This window comes from Falco cherrug, chromosome 9 (genome assembly GCF_023634085.1).
Source record: "Falco cherrug isolate bFalChe1 chromosome 9, bFalChe1.pri, whole genome shotgun sequence".
Taxonomy (NCBI): Eukaryota; Metazoa; Chordata; class Aves; order Falconiformes; family Falconidae; genus Falco; species Falco cherrug.
The window spans coordinates 19,563,214-19,579,615 of NC_073705.1; the positions used below are offsets into that span (position 1 = coordinate 19,563,214).

Sequence of the window (16,402 nt, forward strand, 5' to 3'; positions counted from 1 at the left end):
GGATACTGCCTCTACCTTCTTTTGCAAAGAGCAATCAATTCAGAAAAGCCAAGGCAGATGCTGAAGTGGATCACAGGGAGCATCTGTGCACAAAGATGGAGACCAGTTCTAATCATCGGCATTGCAGGACTGTAATCCTCAAATCCAGGCATGAGCAATTATCAGTATAAGGGCATAATTTCTTCCTTGTAGTCAGACACAAGATGGATATCCCATTGGGCACCAGTTAGATTGTTATACTCATTTTAGAAGGCTTAGCAAGACCACTTATCATGTATGAAACAGTACTAATAGCAGGCAGCCTGAGCCATCAGATGAGTTTAATAAAGGACTTCACTAAAGTTAGCGATGTGCTCTCATTATGCATAGGGTCGAAAATGCTGGCATGTAAGTGGAAGTATAGTGGCTTCTCAGACTTTAGATACTGAAACCTTCATATGCTTCAAATCTCTCACCCAACATATATACCCTCATGCATGTAAACTTTCAGATTACATCACTTAAACCATGGAAAAGAAAACACAAACAATAAAAATGTAGGATTTCAACACAAGGACCTCAGATTAATATTTAATCTAACTGATGGCACTCAGGAGTAGTCCCGTCTCAATGATTTTTAACAACTCCCATGACTCACCTGTCTGACAATTAACAAGGAAAAACCCCAGAAACATCTGTCTGTATCTCAGACTCAGAATTACAGCCACCATTTCAATAAAGGCACGAGCAGTTCACAGCTTTTAAGCAGCAGAGTCTGATCCAGCAGCCGGGACCGTCACTTGCTATCTGCTCGGGATGACGTTCTCCAGGCACCATCCCTTCCTTCCCTGTTCCTGCTTTTCCCATCCCCGTGCTGACTAGCCTCAGCTGTCTGGTTTGTGAAGCTGGACAAAAGCAGCCACTCAGTGTGGCTTGGCTGAGGTGTAAAATATATCAGAAAGGAATTTGGGTTTGCTTAGCCCAGCAATCCCAAGCGCAGCTGCGACACCCGTGATTAGGGTTTGCGGAGAACACACATCGTTACAGCTTCACCCTTGGGCATTGACCAAAAGAGAGGTTTGCTTTTCTAATTGGCTCAATATTTTGAGAAGGTAAACGGTGAATAACAGCCTCGGCAGCAACACGAGACAGGATGAAAGCAACATGGACGGCCCGTTTGCGCCCTAGGCTGCATGGCGTGAGCCACACGCCAATGGACTTCCAGCCTCGGGAGGAAAGCATCCTGCAGGAGACGTCCTCCCTTGCAGCACTGCGGGGAGCACCCAGGGACACCTTTTCTGGCTTCAGTCACCTCATTTGGCTTTTGGCCTCAGCAAACTAGGCTATATTTCTGGACAACTACAAATCTCATTTGCAGAGCGATAAGTTTCCCGCAGCGTTAGGAACTCACTTCCTTTATTGAGAAGAAGAAATAAACAGTTCTTTGAGGGAAATGGCAGCATTTCATTTGCATGAGCTGGATGCTGTTCTAAAGTTTATGCTAGGTAAAATGTTAATTTCTGCAAAGCACTTCCTCAACAAAAGCAGCTTTATAAATGCAATTTGCTAATAACAACAAATCTAATATTTTCTTCAGAGATTCTTAAACCTATATACTTGGTCTCTCAAATACAAGGGGCGGGGGGGTGGGGGGGGTGGGAATAACAAAATAGCAACATCCATCATTAAGCTAAATACAATTGGTCACACTTAACCTCTGATAATTTAACCATGCCGAGTACCTTTTACTCAGAAAAAACTGTAATGCAATCTATAAATATCAGTGAGGCCACCGATGGCTGAGCTGGGGAGTTTGACCTCGAGGTTTCTGATTTAAATGTCCTGGGTTATGAGCACAGCATGCTGCAGCCATTGACTGCTGTGCGGGTTCAGTGCTGACAGATGTCCCTTTCCAGATCTGTAAAGGGGAATGAATGAAAAGCCTCCACGCTATTCATGGCTGCCAAACAGCACATTTTTAAATGCAACCGAGAGTCGCATCCTTCTACAGCCTGCTGATACAGCCCCAAATAGATATCTCTCCTGCAAGCAGTCTACCTTCTTATTTTTCTATACATGCCATTGTTTCAAGTCTTTCTGCTTTTGTGCAAAAGCGTAGAGCCTTCTCACCAGGGACATAATTCTGTTTGCAAGGGCGGAGTGTGACCTCAGTCTTCTGCTCTCCCCGAAAGAACGTATCTTCCATTGACGTCAAGGGCTCTGCACACGGAGGGAGGGAGATAAGCATACTGGAGGCAAGATCTGCTCTGTGAATGAGAATGGAGAATTTTGCTGTAGGAATTTACAAGCCTCTTGCAGTCTCCTCTCTTGATTAAAGCCGGTGGGATTATTACACAAATTCAGCTGCTGAGTCCTGGCTATCAGAAAGCTGCCTCATGCAGGGCTTTCTGCTGTTAACCCATCTCGATTGTTTGGGCAAGACAAAAACCACCATTCTCTGAAAAAAGCAGGTCAGATGCAAAAAGGGTTGTGTCGGAGGGGAGTCGCTGACAGCTCTCTGTATGGGAGGTCGCACCTGCAAGCTCTGAGGAGCTGTTAGAAAACCTACATCCTGCTTGTGGTGCAGACTTTAAGCAATACGGACCTGTGGGTTACATTAGGGGGGGGTTATACCCAGTCTTATTCATGGCTTTACTGAGAGGAAAAAATGGGGATGTCTGTGGGGCTTAGCGTAGTGCTGCAGATGAGCTCTTTGTGAGCCAGTAACCCAAGCACGTAGAGCAGCACGGGGCAGAGCAGGCACACTGCGAAGGCTCCCCAGGAGCAGAGCTGCCCTAGCTAAGAGCCCCCCGCTAATTAGCCTGAGCACACCACCACCCTGACGTGGCACTGCTGTATACATGTCTGCAGCAAACCTGGTCTGTGCGGGGTCAGGGATCGTTGCATCCTGCTCTGCTCCGCACACAGATGTGCCCAGAGTCAGCAAAGGGACAACAGCCTCGCCTGCCAGCACGCCTCTCCCTGCAACCGCGTTTCTCAGCCTCACTTTGTCTGCTCCTGGTTCTTCTGAGACCCAAGAACTGGGAGGCAACTTTGAGCTGCCCAGCTTAGATGTACCCCAGCACCCTCAGAAACGCACCCAGAGAATACAGCACTCTGCACAAACAGGCTTTCGAGAAAAGCTGCTTATTACAAACATAACTACAGCAACAACAGACCAATGGCACGATTACACTATGGTGTACATTTAACCAGGATTACCTAACGTTAAGTTTGAGTGTTAAGATTTCCCGTACTCTCATGCACAATACTGTTTCACACTTACTTTTTTTGTGGTTTTGCAGTGTATTGGTCAGGTTTTATGCACACCGCTAGCAAGTTTCAGTCACAAACAAGAGACAACCTAGGTGTGAAAAGATGCATGTATAATAGCTAAAGGCGAGTTTTCTGCAGCAAAACCTGGAGGGAAGGGAATGCTGTCAGTATGCCAGTGATTTTCCTGGCTGGACTGCTATACCTTGTGGAACCTGTACCAGAAACTTCTGCACACGAGTCCTAGGCAGGAACCCTGAAGAAAGTGATGCCCATCTGTGTAGATGGCATATCACATCACAGAATTTAAGAAATATTACTAACTGTACACTCAGAGCCTGAGTGAGGAGGCATAGACAAAAGGTGAATCTTCAGTCTGACCCCTCAGACTTTCTGGTGTTACATGCCAGCACAGCTAACCTCACGTGTGCTCTCAAAGGCTGAGGACAGGGGAGCAGGGCTGGTTTATGGGCTCATGGATGCATCATATTCCACAAAGCAAAAAAAAAATAATATCTGCCTTTGCTTAGACAAAAGGTAAACATTGTGAATGAAACATGAATGGACAGAAACTTCTAAGGTCCTTACCCGCTCAGCCTGCTTCAGGGTCAAAGCTCATTCATAAATGCTTTGGCATTGCAAAGGAAGGAACCAGATACGCATTTACAGCTGAAAGCCGCCTCCTTTCCTGTTTTCCTCCAGCCTAGACAAGCTGGGGGCAGGTATGTTAGAACAATATAGTAAATGATCAGCTTTGATATACATAAAACATTGCTGATGTGGTTTTCAGATGATTCATATAACCAGCTGCAAGTTATCGGTTAAGGTTTCTCGGCTTCGATCACAACATTCATTCATTGTTTCTGCTCGAAACTTCAGAAAACAACATCTGAAAATGCCTACTGAAGTGTTTAATATGAAGCTGAGGGAGAAGCAAATGATAGATCATATCCTGAAGTACAAGCTCTCTTTTTCATTTTCTTACTCTTCCTACACAGAACCGCAAATTTATAAATCGTGATAGTACCAAGGTTTGTCAAAATCTTCCTACATAAAAATGACTCCCTGCCAAAATGCTGCAGCTGTGAGTTCCCCGGGTTGACTGCTCTTATGTATTAATTTTTTTCAACCATTAAGTATTGCTCTGTTCTTTCCAGCATATTGGAATATGTTTAGAAGGCCAAAACACAAGGAAAAATGTGATGCTAATGCCTCATCAGTACGATTTTACACAGTATTTTTTCTGTTCTCTAGTTACCTCTTTTTTGAAGAAAGGGCACATACGAATTTCCACAATATTCCGATCAATTAAATTAAGGCATTTCCTCCAGTTCTCCTTTTTTCTCCCTCCCCCTAGGATTTCACATAAATTGCTGGTTGTCTAGATGCCAGGGGAAATCAAGAATTAAAATACAGAGCCATCCAAAACATCCTCAAGACCGTAGCCTGACACTGTGGTTTCTGTCAGCAACCACACTTTCATCTTATTGGGATGCCCTTGAAAAAAACTACTGCTGTCGGAAGCAAAACCTGTGCCCAATTCATGGAATACATGAATGCAATATAAACCTTCACAGGCCAAGAAATTCCACAGACACCGCACAGATTAGCTGTGATAACATCTCTTCCCATAATATTGAATGGCGACAGAAATAAAAGATGAATGTTTTTAACATTCAAAAATCCAGGGCCAGCTCAACCCCTGAAGCGGGGCAGTGTGTGTACTGCTGCACGCGAAGAAGCTGCCTAAAAGCTGGCCTGCCTCATAGTGGAAAGATCTACTTCATGCGGGGAGATCTGAGAAGGGCACAGAGCCTTCACAGCAGCACAGCAGCATCTCTTTGGTGTTTGTTCTTCTGGCACCTCTGCCATTAGAGCTACGCTCCGGGCACACCTCGGCAGAGTGGTGCTCGGGCACACTGCTGCAAATGCTGCAGCTCCTGGCAGCGTAGGATGCTCCTGCGAGGGCTGCCCAGCTTCTCTCCTGACGCACCGGTCAGTGCCGTGAGATGTGCCCGCTGCAGAGTGAAGGCCAGTTGGAACAGCTGCTACAAGGTGACGTTTCAAAGGGCAGAGCTGGCCACCCCATCCTGGCTAGGGCTAGCAGGTCTTGATCATGAATATCCATCCGTTCTGTGAACCACATCAGTTTCTCAGGCCTTCAAAAGCCAGATGTTTAAATTCAGACTCATTGTCTTCTGTTGCTGTAAATCAGAGTGAACTGTAGTGTTGTGCAGCCATGAAATAACGGCCTCAGAAAGCGGGAGTTAGAGTACTTCGAGATGTAACCTGTCTATAGAAACAAGTATGCATGTATTGGGTACTTCCAAGCATCCTCTTAATCCACCTCAACCAGGATACCCCGAGAAGCATGACCCTTCAAATGCTAGCAAGAAGGCAGGACAGCCTTTGGGATGGCCTCCAAAGCACCCTACTGCAGCAACGTCTGTGAGCGTGATGGTCAAAAAGGCAAAGGGAGATAATATAGTTGAGGCAGTGACTTTGCTGGAAAGCACAGCTCAACACAAAAGACAGTGGATCAGTTGCTCCCAGTCCAAGGGCTTGCTTTCTAGATGGCAGTGCCCCTTCCACATCCTTTGGGCTTGCTTCAGGGGGCAATGCCCAAAGGATCAGCACAGAGGTGTACGTTTAAAACCCCTCAGCTGTGACACCTTCCCCTAGTCACACAAGTACGCTTCTCATGGCATGTTTATGTGAAACCCTGCAGGGCAACGTAATTGCACTCCTGTTAATTTCCTGTTCATCGTTTATTAGCATCTTGTGATACGTAAAGAGCTCTTCCTATCCTGTAGGCAGGATACCGGTCAGCGAAATGAGGAAGCTTCCAGGCCACTGTAATCTGTCCCTGGCTGAGACTCTCCTTAGTGCCACGACACAAACCCAAGGAGGGCTATGTCAAGGACTTGTGTGGCCTTATTTGTTACCGAATGTGGAGATGACACTATGCATCACAGTCATCTTTGGTGCCGCTCTCACCTCGGCTGAGTGATGGTCAGGGTGGATTCATCCCCCGCCTGTCTGCAGCTGAGACGTGGGTACCACACACAGACAAGAGCAGCTGAAAGCTCTCTGGGGCTCTGTTCACACTTTGTGTTGAGCAGCGGTGTCCCATCTCCTGCCAGAAGCTCTCAGGAGTTTTCCACACTCCGTTGATCTCTTCACAGCACACTCAGCCAGGCCAGAGCAGCTCACTGGGAGACTTCCACGGCAAGCTCAAAGGGCCCGGCGAAGAATTTCTGACACTTCCCCCAGCTGCCCAGATAACCAGGAGGGAGAAGCAACGACTGGCACAGCCGTGCTGGATGGCAGCAAGTTCAAACAGACGTGACGAGCCACAGAAGGCTGGGAAGGAAGGAGAGCTGTGCTTCTAGCCCCAGGTGTGAGCTCTTTCCCCAGAAAACAGATTTCGTGCTCCTCAGTGGTTTTTTGGCAGCCTGTGCTGAGACCCGCTGGTGAAAACAGCAAGGTGCCTGGTCAGGAGCTGGCCCCGTGCCTGCCCACAGCCAGGCGTGCCAAGTTGGACGTGACTGCTTGTCTCAGACAGCTCCTCGTCCATGGCATGGCACAGCACGGCATGGCTCTGGCCCTTCCTCCACACAAATGCAGCAAACGTACATCATCCACGGAGGGAGGCATCTTCAGACCTCCCAGGCTGGGACAGATCTGGCAGTAGATGGCTTGTTTTCAAACAGGGGACTCAAAAACCCAGTAAAGTCTCAGGGCTCGAATGGCAGGCAGGATGAGTGCAGGTCGACCTTCCCTGGGGAGATTTCAGGCTGATTATGAAGAAGTAGAGCACGTGGAGCAAAGGACCAGCTCAAGCTGCTAAAACTGCCCAGGCAGGACAGTGAGGTTACCCCATGGGGGTTACAGGGGTTATTCTGAAGGGACGTGCTGTTGGTATATGAAGGATACCAGACATGAGGCTGAAGCAGACAGGCCATTAGGCTGCTCAACAGGTGCCTTGGGGAAGGAACCCCACTTCTGCCGATTCAGCAAGCCAAAGGAACATCTGTGCTGCACTGTGCTGACCCAGCTCAGCCTCTGCTGACAGATTCAGCACTTGAAGGAGATCATTGGCTGCTGGTCCCCCATTTAGCTGTACGGCAGCAGGAACAGGTCCCAGCCAAAGGAAACGTTTTTCGTACGGCACTGCCATCAACACCTGCTAAGAACCCAGCATTGCGCTCCTGAACCAAAGGCACACGCTTTAGGAGAGCCCACGCACTGTAACGAATGCCCTTTCCCTGCGGCTGTGTACTTCAGATGCCGTGACTGGTGTAGTACAGGCATTGTGTGTGGTGACTTTGGCGCTTTGAAGTTTAAATCTCAGTGACGAGGAGGAGGTGCAGGCTCTCTGCCTGCAGAGGGACTTTGAAGACGTTGCCCAAAGCCTCAAAAGATTTTTCTTAAGAGGACAGGATGAGTCAGGGGCGCCAGTGCTGACGGACATCTTCACCAGTACGAAGCCAGTTCAGACTGGCACACCATCATTCTAATGCAGACAGCTTCCTGCTACCATCTCACTGTAATTTAGAAAACCCAGGTGCTAACTCCAGCACTCACAAAAGTCTTGTTCAATGACTGAAGGTGTTATTTTGAAATAAATAGGGGACGTGATAAAGATGCTATATAGAAAACACCCTGAATAGGCTTTAAGAATAGGATTACCTATTGAAACAGGCTAGATGGTGCTTGTGGTGCTCCTGGCATGTTACTCCTGCCCTGCTCTGATCTCACCAGGACCACCGCTACCCTTCGCGAGCCCATTCATGCAGTAGAAAGGGGAGGGAGGTTTTACCATTCCACCTCTAGTGACAATTTATACAGAATGACTGAAATAAAGAGAAAATTCACACTCACCGACTGATAAAGCACTAAAAACCAATAAACCGTGATGTGCCAGTGGTAGGAATTAAGGGTGGCTGAAGAGAAAAACATCTAAAAGGCAGGGAACAGTGCTAGGAAGGCGACAGATCCTCTACAGAGACAGTGACAGGGAAATTAGAGAAAGAACACAGAGGCGGATGTTAGAAAAATATAATGTTCCTGTGGGTGTATCACTTATCAGCCATTCTTGCACATAAAATACATTTTTTGAACATTTAGAAAAGAAAAAGAATGACTGATCTGTAATTAACAGAAATAAAGGCCTGGCCCAGATCCTAGGCTAGAATAACATTCCTGAAAAAGTGAATTTTGCTGAAATATTGGCATTAGACAGGGCAGGGCTACTGCAGGAAGAAGGAAAATCCAGTATAATTGGACCAGTCTGCCCACTAAGAGCCACTCAGCTGGGGACCTCATTTAATAAGCCATTTAAATCCTATTTAACAAACCATTTAACAACAATATAACCCCACTGAAGGGAAATCCTGGGGGAACAATTTTGCATATTTGATACAGGCACCTTTTGCGTATCCTGCTGCCAATGTTTCCCTCTATGTCCTCCTTCCTGGGGCTCACTAAGGAAAGAAATCCCATGACAGAGCCACAGACGCAGTTTAGACTTTAAATGGGAATTGCCTGGACAGTCTCTCTCATCCTCCTCTCTCACTGGCACAAACCCACGCTCCATAGGAAGAAGGTATCTGACTTTACAGTCCCTCTGTCTCTCCCAGCAACCTGCAGCCTCGCAAGCCTGTTAGTTTTGATGGTCATCAGCACATGTACAGCCATGAAAGTCTCTTTCCTACCATCAGTCTGCCCCCGAATCTCCTGATTCCGAATGACAATCTGTGACCTTAAGCACTCACAGCTCTAGATGACACCAAAATTGGAGCAGCACCCTGCCTACACCACGTCTTTAATTACTGTGCTTACTTTACCTCTACTACTTGGCCTTCTACCTCCTCCTCCTCCTGTCTCAGTCTCCTGTTTTCATCCCCAACCTGTGCCAGCCGACGGAAAGCTGGGAATGTGGGCAAAGTTACCACCCCCTAAGTAGGCTGATTCTTCAAAGCAACTAGAACAACAAAGGGCAGCAATTTATCAGGAAAATATCAGCTGTCAAGAAAAGCAAATGCAAATAATTTCTCTGCTGACTGTTCTTTTCACGACTGCTGTGTAATTGTCTTGTTGATTCCCACAGCTGGATGCTGTAGCTTTCTCCTTGGCACATGTAATTGAAAATGATGCTGGAACAACTTGAGTAAATTGAAATTGATTTCATCAACTGCGTATGTGCGTATCAATGACACGTGTCTTTTTTTCCTCCCCTCCCGTTGTCCACTAGCATGTTCTCCAGCCCAGCAACTGTTGACATTTTGTTTGATGGCACATTTTCCCACTGGGAAATGATGCTTCCATTAAACCCAAGTGTTCCATGAGAAGGTATGCAATTTGTCAACATTTTCACTAAAGATGATCAAAACAATTCAGATTTGGCTGGTCTGGAATACTGCAATTTGATAAGGTCAAAATGCATCATCTTAGCTTCATCATTTAGATTTTTATGCTATTATAAAGTCATACAATTGAACACCATCCGATACTGGTGGAAAGCTAAATATCTCTGTCTCATCAAAATATTTCACTGAAATACTAACCAATGACAAAATGTGAGAGAGGAGAAACATTTTCTAAAAAGAAATTGCACAATTTGCATCCATGGGAAGTTTCACAGTCTTCAGTATTTGTTCTAATTGGACTCTCATCTGCTTCAATACTGCCCCTAGAACAGGATTTCCACGTGCCAACCAGACCACAACAGCCTGCAGTCCCAAGCGTGGGATTGCTAGACAGGGACATTTGCAAAATGGATTGCTGAAGAAACTTCTTTCATGTTGCCCTCTTACATAGAGACAAATCTTCATTGCTTCAAGGCAAAAGAAGAATATCAGTTGTTCTGGGCTTTGCTGCAACTAACTTGCCCTGTCCCTCACCACTCTCATCCTCCTTTTGCCTCCTCCTCCATCCTTCCCTTTCCTGCCCTAGAAGCCACAGGCTGCACTTAATTGTTTTGCTCTTTTCCAATTCAGAAGGATGCTGGGGGTCTTGCAACAGGGTCTGTGGTTGTGCTGCATCTGTCTTAACCCATGCAAAGCAAAACGTGGGCAGCGTTGGACAGCCACATGCTTGGCTAGCCATGCCTCAGGATCAATGAGCACCATGCATTTAACTGCACTCTTGCATCAGCTTTCACTTCTAATTTCACCCCTTCTACGTCCATTTTGCAAAATCTCTGCATCTTCAGAGGACACTTTCTGATCCTCCAGAAGATACTCACAGTTCCTCTAACAGCTTTGTAAAACTCTAAAGAATTTTCATTTAAAATAGATTTATATGCACCTGCTTCCTCTTCCATTAACCTTTAGTACTTCCATTTTCTTCACCGTATGTTGTGAGTGCAGGCACTGGTCTGAGCAAAAGGAAGCTAAACATCTCCGTAGCTGTGGGCCATGTGGCAGTGTCAGGAGCCCAGCTGCCTAGGGGGTCCCTTCAAGAAATATGTCTGGTATGAAGATTTCTCTTACAACTGATGCTTTAACATGTAATAGCTGTATTTAAAACAACAAATGAACAAAACACCAATTGTTTTGGTGCACCTGAGCAAACAACTGAAGTATAACTTAGATCAAAAATTTTAATTACAGTATTAAAAAGGGTATTATCAACTAAATACAGCAACTGGAGAAACCACAGCTCATGAATATGCAAATTACCTAACAAAACCTTTCTGTAAACGCTTCAGTAATTTTCAGAGATAAACCTCAAACAAGCTGCCTCTTTCATTTGCAGTTCTATTTGTTGACAAATGTCCAGCGCTCTCTACCTTATTTTTAGGAGATATTCTTAATGCAGTCATCATTTAAAAGCACTTCTTGCAGATGAAATGCGTTAAATGTACCGAAGGTTCTCCTCCCACATTAAAGGGCATTCTGAAGCCTGACGTACAAGAATATTTATTTCCTTTTAACATTCAAGACGGTAGGTGACAACAGGTCACCTCACGCCTCAACATCTGGCAGTCCATGATGTAGCAAGTGTCATAAAACCAAAGACAAGATCAAACATTGAAATTTTATGGCCATCTAGGACAAAACTTGGGCAAGTAAAGACCTCAGGGAATTTGAAGAAGCTGTACCAATGTTGTCCCACAGGCTACAGTGGGAGCTTCACCTTTCTGCTCAGCTGAAAGAGTGGGAGAAACGGAAGGTGGGGAATATCCAGGGTCACGGGTCTGCTCAAACACATTGCTGAGGCTCTTCAGATTGTCCTGAAGAGCAGCATCAGGCTGCTCTCAGCAAGGAGGTGTGCTCTGAAGATGTGAGATGACTGTGCGCTGAAGTCAGTGTAAACCCTCCAATTACCTTGAAATTACTTGAGGTTCCTATCTGAACTGCTTGCCTGGAGAGTCCCAGCACCATGGTCAAGTGCCCTATGTCCTATTCTGCTACCTAAGAGGATGCAGATAGTCTCCCAAGATAAATGTATGAGCCAGCACCTCCCCTCCCCCTCCCTCACCCACAACTATGATCATCTCCACCATTGACACAAGATTCATTAGAGAAGGAATTAGAAAAACGTAACTGATCCATATGTGTTCCAAAGCGAGTTTGCTCTGCCATCACTTGTCTTCACTTCACAAGGTACCGAGCGGATCCCCACCTGCCCGCAGTGTGGAAACCCGGCGCTGCTGGAGCAGAACCACTTCTTGCCACCCAGCCTGTGCTGCTTTCTTTTCAGCTGCAGGAGGCTTGGCGGGGAAGTCAGAGCAGCCAGGGTCTGACTCACAGCAACAGCCACGGAGAGCAAGCATGGATCTGATCTTGATTTCATAACACGCGCATTTTCGACGGCCACAGCATCAGCAGGGCTCCCTTGCCTCCCGTGTGCTGCCTGCCCTTCTGACAGCCTAGCCCTTAGGCTGGGCTTGGCTATGTGGGGAACATTTAATCCATCTGGTATGAAAGCACAGGCAGACTGCCTAGCTCTCACCTACCAGCAGGCTACACTGGTTTTTATTCTGATCGCTATAAGCAGGAAAACTTTCACCTATCATCTAGACCTCACCTGGGGAAAAGGAGCTTTAGAAGAGTTTGCCTTAGCCCAGAGACTTCCCTAGGGTGGTCCCAGGGCCTCCTTGGAAGCCACTCAAGGGTCTTGTGTTCTTCCGCTTACTCCAGTGCACCCCGAACAGCTATCACACACGTAATCCCAGCCTGAGACGCGAGACATGTACCCGCACCCAAGGGTCCTAAGGGCAGCCAAGGCCAGGCTGAGGGGCACGTGAATTGCTTAGGTGGGATGTGTGTGATACTCAGCTGTGGGCCTTCGCTGCCTCCAGGCTGAAAGCCTACAGCCCAAGCCTTAATTTCAAAGGTGATGTCACATAATTCATTATTTTTTTGCACTCCAAATCTTGTTCTATCAGTAAAGAGGAAGCACACCATACTAATAAATGTATGTGTATGTATTCATATATATATATATCTACACAAAAGGCCAAGCATTTATTGTTAGAATAACCGAAGTCTTAAGACCCTAATCAGTATTAATTCAGATCTATTTTTTTTAATATTATTTACAAAAAAAGAATTAATATTAGCATGGTGTGAATTGTTATATGCACACAGTTAGTTTCTATCCTGTTCCCTGGTGCCGTCCTCCCCTTTCCCCCTCCGTCTGGGTCCCAAGGCCAGAGGTTTCATTCTGGCGTTTGGGGGGGAGGGGGTGCCCCAGCAAGCCTGACCAGCCGCCCTCCTGAGCCCTTGCAAACTCAGTGCAGGGGATGTGCATTTATTAGGCCAGGTCACGGCATTCGAGGGAAACCAGAACAGGTTCGTGAAGTATTTGAACACAGGAGTCTGGCATATCAGTGGCATAAGCAAGAGGAGAGAGGAGGATGGTTTGAGTTAAGAGGACAGTTCTGGCACAGGAATAAATGGGTGTGAAGTGGCTGTGGATAAACTCAGGTTAGAAAAAGAAGAAAAGCACTTAGGATCTGGAACAGTAAGAGCAGTGAAGGCAAAAAATCTAAGCAGTTTTAAGATGGACTGCTATCAGGGTAGAAAGGGAGTGTTTGGACATTATGGCAGTGGCAGGGACTGGACACGGTAACGCAGAAAAGGTTTCTGCAGGCTGACTGACTTGGGGATGGGGGAGAAGAGGGGAACCAAATACAAGTTTTCACAAAACATTTACAGAATATAAGTAATGGTCTAGTCCCCTTACCTGGATAGTTTTGTAACACATTCTTTCAAAGTTTATATATTCTGCGCAATATGAGGAGCCACAGGAGCTATAAGAACATAGAAAAGGGACAAAACCCAAGCAGTTAAAAATGCAATTGTGATGCCTCTGCCTAAGGACTGCTCTTCTGCAAGCAGGTATCAGGTACTAGCCACAGTTATAATGTATTTGATCTCGTGAATCTCTGCATTTTTGCACAGAGGTTATCCACCACTTCCTCTAGCATTCCTTCTCTTGGAGCCCTCCTCACCCATCACCTCCAACAAATGCATTAGTAAAAGCATCAGTGTAGCTGGGAAATAACATCAACACCCCACATAAACCTACAGCTTTGTCAAAGAGCTGCTGGGTTAGGCTGTTGTGGAGCTGAGGTATGTCGGAAAGGATCCCAGATAAATTACCCTGATTTCTGGAAACCCATGTCTTCCTTCCTTAGGTGTATTTCTATACCCAACTATTGTGCATGTCAGAAGCTTCAAACACGTTTGTTCAAGCCGCTGTTTTACAGCTTGACCACAGCCTTGCTCTTTACAAGAGGAAGCAAAGCTTCAGAAAGTGGCAATTAGCTCTGTAGCCCCAAGACACACGCGGCTTTGGTAATTTCATAGAAGCTCTTGATGATCTGGAAATGCCTGTAGCCTATATTCAGCTGGGGAGGGGGGGGGGGGGGGGAGGGGCCGGGGGGGCGGCCAGGGGTGGTGGAGAGGGTAGGGTAGACGAAGAAACTCTGGTCTAAAACAAGAATAAAACAAGAACGTTAAGGAATACTTTGTGACTTGAAAAGAGGAGAGGATAATGTCCCACCTTGCCCTGCCACGGTTCAAGGGACAATGAGAACATCAGACAAAATTTTAACAAAGGAAAAAGACAATGTTTACAATGCACCTGTTCCTCTTCTGTGCAAAGCATGCACATGTGCACATTATGCACAGATGTATGGATGCTTGAACAGATCCTACCCCTCTCCACTACCTGTTACTTTTTTATTGCCTCAGACTGCAAACTATTTGGTCATAACCAGTTTGTTCCTATGGTTTTCCACAGCAGCAGGATGGCAGGCCTCCACAGTTTTGTTTAGGTCTTGGAGTGACAGCTACGATGAACACGCTATACTAAACGAAAACCTCCGTAATTTAGTAACACGGCACTTCTGTAAACACAGACTGAGCTCCAGAGGAGACTCGGGCAGAGCCTGCGACACTCGTATCACTGGAAACCCCAAATATCCTGGCTATGGGCAGTTCCTCTCGAAAAGAATGTGTGTGCAACTGTCGAGCTGCCCGGCACACTTATTTGTTCATTTCCATCTCTGAAGTAGGATGTGCATTTCCCACCTCACAGAGATGGAAAAAACCCCAGTGACTTTCTTTTCCTGCTCTGACTGCCAGGCGGCTGTCAGATCAAGGGATTAAGATACATTTTCCTCAGGATCCGGCCAATCTCATCTGGCTTTGTACATAGTTATTTTTAATTGCTTTTCTTCTCCCTTAAAGCCAACATAACTTTCCCATAGAATTAGAGTCAGTTATACTTCTAAATGCAAAAAGCAAATGTTTTTGACATAAAGTTAACTCTGCTCTTAAAAATAATTTTCAGCACCGAAGGCTGAACAAACAACTTCCTATCACAGCGATAGCATAACAAAAAAGGACTACAGTGCTCAGAAAAAGTCCTCAGCAACAAATAAAACATCACAGTTCATTTTTTACATTCAGATTTAATATTGATCATCTTAAGGCAGCTCTCGGTATACGTCTGGAGAGGTATGCTAAACTTAACAGGACTTAAAGATCCGCCTGTAAGTGGCACTGGCACAAAGTAGAATACCCCCAGCCCGTCTCCCAGGGAAGAGAAATGACTTTTGAGCCACCTTTCCAGTAAAGCCATCCCAACCTGGCCCATCCACGTGACTTTCCATAAGTGCAGTGAGTATGTGGCAGCTGAAATGCAGGGATATTGATGGGTAATTTTATGAGTGCTTCTGCCAATAGATGCTTCTACGCTGTACTTGATGGAGTGCTGAGCAATACTGATCGCCTGCAACACCCCCTCAATTTACAGGGATGAAAAAGCGCTCAGGACCTCACAGGATGTGTCCTCACTGACAAAGAGGGGAATGCCCTTTTCAACTCGCTGGGCAGAAAAGCAGTAAAAGGCAAAAGCAAGCCCTGAAACAAGGTAAGGTTCAGAGAATGGCTGTAAGACTGTGCAGTTAGAAGTCGTAATTAGCAGACAAGTCCTTGGCATCCACAAGCTCCAACTCCCTCTGATTGGAGACAGCGTTGTCACTTACTCGTGACTCATTTCCTAACAGGGAAAAATAAATAACACTGGAATCCCCAAACACCTATTTTCATCCTTCTGATTAAACTGAGGATGTGGAAGAAGAAATGCCTTCTCTCTTGGAAAGGTGGCAACAAAGAATGAAATGCTCAAATATCTAGTATAGATCAGTTCTTCAACAAAAATATATTGAAAGCTGAATACTAAACAGGTCCAGCTGACCCAGCCCCAAGCAGTGGGGAACTGCTACGCTCTAGAATGGCCCGAAGATCTGTTTCTGCAAGAAGAGGATTTTTGACTTTTTTTTTAATTATTATTATTATTTTCAGCTTTCTTTTTTAGGAATGGAATGGATGGAAAGGACCCTCTAAGTGCTACTGCTGTTACTGTGCTTGCGAGAATGGAGGGGGGAAGTGCTGGCAGAGAGTGAAACTGGGGGTCTCTGCATGCCCCAACTCCAAGGCAAAGCCGACACCCCAGCTCATAGAAGGTGCATCCAGGCCAGTGACTGCACTGTGGCTCCTCCACAGAGCAACAGGCAACAGCACATCAGCTGGCGAACGTCAGCACAAGAAATGGCACGTCTCTCCCTATACACACACTCCAGTTCGGGGGAGGCAGGGAAGAGGGGTGCTGGGAGGAGGCAGGGTGA

General features: G+C 46.2%; 1 protein-coding gene across 2 annotated transcripts in view; it reads right to left on the reverse strand.

Moving 5' to 3' along the window:
• The window catches only part of GRK5 (G protein-coupled receptor kinase 5), a 169,506-nt gene that overhangs the window by 119,512 nt on the left and 33,592 nt on the right, over positions 1–16,402 (reverse strand). The window contains exon 2 of one of the 2 annotated variants that reach the window (XM_055719609.1): positions 13,450–13,516. The exons of the other annotated variant lie outside the window; for it this stretch is intronic. The gene's annotated coding sequence lies outside the window, so the exon portion shown is untranslated. The remainder of the gene's footprint in view (positions 1–13,449; positions 13,517–16,402) is intronic. 2 annotated transcript variants of the gene reach the window in all.